Source organism: Gavialis gangeticus, unplaced genomic scaffold (assembly GCF_001723915.1).
Source record: "Gavialis gangeticus isolate Ggan-Ray unplaced genomic scaffold, GavGan_comp1, whole genome shotgun sequence".
NCBI classification, from domain to species: domain Eukaryota; kingdom Metazoa; phylum Chordata; order Crocodylia; family Gavialidae; genus Gavialis; species Gavialis gangeticus.
In genome coordinates, this window is record NW_017729002.1 from 22,156,415 (window position 1) to 22,161,957 (window position 5,543).

At 49.5% G+C, this 5,543-nt stretch overlaps 1 protein-coding gene across 1 annotated transcript in view; it reads right to left on the reverse strand.

Annotated features, from left to right (window-relative positions):
* The window catches only part of NTN3 (netrin 3), a 122,353-nt gene that overhangs the window by 115,577 nt on the left and 1,233 nt on the right, over window positions 1-5,543 (reverse strand). The window lies entirely within an intron of this gene.

Here is a 5,543-nt window from a genome sequence, read left to right on the forward strand (position 1 = left end):
CACAGTCACCTACCAGACTCATCGATCCAGACCCTGCTGCACTGTGCCCATCTCTGCTTCAGCCAATTACAAATCTCAGCACTTCCTAGGTACACAATCATGGAACCTAGCACCCTACAGTCACACGTCCCTCATTCCTAGTTAGAGATCATGATGCTCCATCATCACCTCCAAGTGATTTGGTCAGATGCCACCCACCCACTGTCACTTCCTATTTACACTGTAATAAATCACAGCACTCTGCAGGTACCACCAGAGATGACCAAATGTTTCCTTTTAAGTAATATTATCCCATTGCAAAGGGATCCTAACTACAGAGGATGCGTATATTATTTATAGGGACTTGCCCTGCAGCATCACTGATTGACTTAAGCCTGTGAATTTTTGCCAGCTGTCCATTCTGACTACTCAGTGCTGATCATTATGTTCATGATCAGGATGGCTCCTCTGCCTCATATGGTATTGACACTGCACTCTGATTGGATGGCTTACACTTTTTGTCCAGGAGAATGGAAGTAGGATAGATGAGAATTTAGGTCTGTATTGCTGGAGGGGGACAAAATGGACTGGGGTAAGGAGTGAGGCAAACTCCCACAGGGGGATTGGGGCTGTCAGGAGAGGCACAAGAGGTTTGGAGATGATTTAGAGGCCAAAGCCTGGAGGGAGGGCCAGCCCAGGCATAAGGACAAGTGGTATCAAAGCCACAGCTACATATTCCACTGCTGTAGGTGAGTGGCCTCCTGAGCCGAAAGCAGAGTAGCTGGCTCTGCACAGTACCATGGGTAGCTAATGGGCACTGGCACTTGGGAGTGCTAATTAGTTCACTTGTGGATGTGGCTACACTGCTTCTAGTTTGGGAGAGCCTGTGTGGAGCAAGCATCAGGGCACACTGGAGAGTGCCAGCACCAGACCATAAGTATGTCATGTAGCTATGGCCTTAGGTAGGACTATCATATAAATAAATACCTGGAGCCTTCATGATACCACTGCAGAGGGTGTGTGCCTCTTCCTTCTGGTTTACATTCAACGCCCATGGTAATTACTGCACCAGCCCATTAAGTTCATTACCGCTAATTACTTACCATTGACAAGATCACCTTGTAGGATCTGTCAGAGCATGCAAGTCATTCTCCACTCAGACCAGGAAAATGGGGGTTCCACTGGCAGCACAGGCGGGGGTGGGGGGGACCAGTGCTCACACAGTGAGGAGATGAGACAAAACCAGCTCCAACCCGAAGTCAGGTCCAGCCCCACTGTGTTCTTCAAGCAGTCCATGCCTCCTTCCTCACATAGTGCCTCATGCATCTAGCCTCAAGTGAGATGCAGCTGGGAATCAGGAAGGAGCTGGGGGCTTAAGAAAGCTGTACCTGACCATGAATTCCTGCGGTGTGATTCCTGTGATAGGATGCATCTTGATTTTGCCTGATAGTGATAATCAGGCTCTATAATGAGGAAGGTCCTTGCTTCTACCCTGCCACAAGGCTTGTTCGCACTATTGAAACATGCCAGATCCCTTGCAGCTTTATTACTGCAGCAGGGCTCCCCCTGCCCCGCCTTTAACAGGAGGCTTCTCTAACACACAGCTCCACTTCTTTTCCACCAGGAGCACTGCTTTCTGCAGAATAAGCCCCTTGGTCCTCCCACTTCAGCTCTGGCTCCCTTGCACATTTAGCCCGGTGCCAGCTGTGGAATGTTCCTGCCCCCATCCGACAAGCGGAATGTGCCAAGCCCCAACTCAGCTCCGGACACAGATAAATCATTCCATGTGTCGCCTGGATAAAAACACAACTGAGAAATATTTAAAATGAAAGAAAAAACCCCACACAGCCAGCAGTGGGACAAGGCTCTGGTTTGATGGGAGGTGGTAATGCAGAAAACATTTAAACCAAACAAGCAGGAGCAGTTGTATGCATGAGACACCACCAACAATGTGGCTAAAAGAATAGCTAGAGAGGCGTTAAGATATTACGATGATGAGGACCAGAGAGAGAGAGAGCTAATAGTGTTTCCAGCACACTCTTGGGAGTGTGTTAATGGAATTATCCGCACACACGAGACAACTGCTAATGGCATATGCACAGTATAGCTGTTTCATATGTCAATTGTGCTAATGAGGTGACTCTCATTTCCCTGTGTGCTGTGGCCTTTTACCCATTTTCATTTTCAATACATGACCCAGTAAGAAATGTTCATGCACATATTAGCTTTTGCTCCTGTATCTGGGGACACTCTGCTGAGCCTTACTGCAGAGATGATCCTAAGATTACCAGTGTATCTGATGCAAAATGGACACACATGTGCATGCCACACTAAGTTGGAGGACATCCAAAGAATCCCATATAACAGGCATCCAAAGTGTTGGATACCACAGGACATGGCTGCAGACTGATGACACAGTATTACATAAGCTGATGAAACCATGCTGGCATTGCTGAAGTGTTAGTACAGGTAAAACTGAACACTACAGTTTAAATGTTATGTGCCAAGGTCTGATCTCCATTACAGAATAAAACATAAACACCTCCATTCAAATCAATGGAATTGCCTGCCTTTAAATTGGCATTCTCAGGACAGAATCTGGCTCAGCCCCTTAGAACTCAACCCAAATTAATTTCAGTCCTGAAATGATAGGAGCCAAAAACTGTCTTCATCAAAGAACCAAAATTTCTTCTGTTATCAAACACAGTAGAGGACCAAACAAGCAAGTACGTGGTATGCCAATGTGGTAAGAGTTTGTCAATAAACGGTTGCTTAAAAATTGTTCCCGTCCTCAGCTAAAATCTGTTTTGATGACTCTTAAGTAATACTCCTCAGAGAAAGAAGCACCCAGAGTACATACATGACAGTAAGTCAAGGTTAGCTCACTGAAGCCCTGACAACACTACCCTGTAAGGGACAGTTAGGTATGATTTATATGCAGTAAGTCACCATAAACACTGCAAAATGGATTTCTTTCACTGCCGCACTTGTTTGTTGTATTCACTGACTGATTCTTCCCTCCAACACTTATTTGGTTTCCTCCACTAATAACACTCAAAGCCCAACAGCAGCTCATGAAGACATCTGTAGCCACTGTTCTTTCAGGAGCCAAGAACAGGGATAGCCCGGTGTCCCGATGTTAAAGCACGTATTAATGTCTACTAGTGCTCAACTTGTTACTTTACACAACTTTAATCCTGTCCCAGCCGTCCTAAACCCCTTCACACATTCCTGCCGCATTGTTCCACTCAGTCACGTGCTCTCAGGAATATCACTTGGTATGCAGAGGGCTTTATTACGACTGATCTGATCCCAAAACCCAGGACTGTGGGATTCTCACACTTCTGCTGCATGACTCCCATTGTTTTTGCCTTATCCTATCCCATATGGGGCTAAAGTGATCTGGTTTCCATATTGCCCCCTGTTGCCTTTTCAGAACATGCCAGGGACAGATGTTTGAAATAGACAAGGTGAACATTTAAACTGGTATTCGAAGATGACAGTGTTTGGCTGGCTCTAACAGGTATCTCATGTATGGTACAGAATAGTGTATGACAACCATCCTGAAAACACTTTTTGCTCTGACACAGGGTTGATCTGAATTTTCACTTTGGTTATTGGTAATGTCCCTTTGCATTACGTTGTCCGTCACTGCCTGAGCACCAGCCAGGTCTGTGAGAGTCAGAATATGTTTGATGGGCTGTCAGGTACCCTTTTAACATTGAACAAAGCAGAATATGGAAAAATCCATTGCCTTTACACACGGGCGTCTAGTGCCCTGTACAGAGCTCAAGGAAGGGCAGTTGGGGGTACAGTATAACCATTTCCTCATGGAGCCCTGCTGAAAGGGTAGAAGATGGGGGTGACAGGAGACAGAGGTAGAGAATGAAAGCAAAATGAACCCTGAGTACTCTAAGCTACTTGGCTCATGGAGTAATGCAGAACTCTCTGAGGATGCAGTCGTGTGGGCCCTGCTCCAAGATCTGCATTGCCCTCAGGCCCTAGACTCTACGCTCCAAGGGCCACACTCACTCCAGCCCTGGAACCCCTGCTCAGCAACATGCGCCCCCTCAGGCTTCAGCATGCAAACCTCTGCTGGGACACTTGTATCCCTCCATGCCCTGGAACCTCTGCTTACAACTTGGCACCAGAGATCGCTTAAGCGGTGAGTGGTTCTCAGCCTTTGTTCTACCAGGCCCCATTTATAAACATTGATGACCAGTCCCAACCCATTGCCCCCCACCCCCAGCCCCACAATGTGTGAGGTGGGGGAGGGAAGTATGGGGGACCACCCAGCAGCCCTTGGAGGGGCAGGCTGGAGCTCTGCCAGCCTGCAAGGGAAAAGCCACCGTTTCCCACATTTTTCTCCTTTAAAGGAGACTCCATTTTTAAAGTTTGTTGATATATTTTTAAAAAGTTTGTCTGCAACCCTTTCATATGATCTCGGGACCCACAGGTTGAGAAACACTGGCTTAGAGATCTGCTCAGAGATTTAGGACCAGTAGTTCCCCAGGTCCCCAAACCCAAATCCTAACTGGGAAACTTACATCCCTTCAGAGCACAAAATAGCAGTGTGGAAACCAGTGTCCCCAGGAAGTCTCATTCAGAAACTTGTAGCCCATCTGAGTGCACAGTACCCCCCTCCCCAGAGACCCCTGCATCAAGACCTGTACCTTCCCCACCTTGCTCTGCGTCCCCCACTTTTTTTACGTTTCCTCCCCACACCCGAACACCCAGGAGGGGCCCAGCCCCACCACTCACCTAACAGAACTGCTCAACATAACTGTCATAAAAGTATGGCAGCTCCCTCTGTTTTATACATGGAACATTGCACAGCAAAAGGCAATCCAGCTGGACGCTTTGGCGTTCGGATTCAAAACTTATTCCCTGCCTCAATGCATCTCTGGACCCTCTTGGTCGACATTACTTTAGAAAGCAAAGAGCAGTGCAGCTGGACTGAGGAACAACCCAGAGTTCCTCCAAGTGCCCAGGTGACAAGACCTGGTCTCCACCCCCGCCCCGCCATGGGTCTGATGAGAATAATGAGGAGTGCAAGCCCGTGGGCATACACCTCTCCTCTCCATTTCATCCTGGGCAAGAGCAGGGTACTTTGTGGTGACAAGGGCACAGGTGCCAGTGAAGGGACGGTCCCTTGCAAGGGCTGCAAGGGAGCCTCAACCAGGTCGGGTTCTGGGAGCCGGCGGGGCTGGCCGGGGAGGTCCTCCCAGTCCCTGGGGAGGCTGAGAAATGCCAGGGCATAGCACCCACTACCCGTCTCCCACTGGCTCTCCCTCACATTTCACCTGCCACGGCTGGCAGGGGAGCCGCCTGCCTCCCCGATTTCTTATCTCAGGACAAGGCGTCCCGTGCCGCTGCCTGGTGCCCAGGGGAGGTGACTGAAAAGGCGGGAAAAGCCCTAGGAGCCGAGGCACGACCCCCGCCGCCCCCCGCGCCCCTCTCCGGGGGCCGCTCCGGCTTCCCGCTGCCGAGGGCTGGCACCTGCTCCGGGGCAGAGGCCGGCAGCCGAGCCCGGCTCCCCGGCTCCTGCACAGCGCCGAGCACCG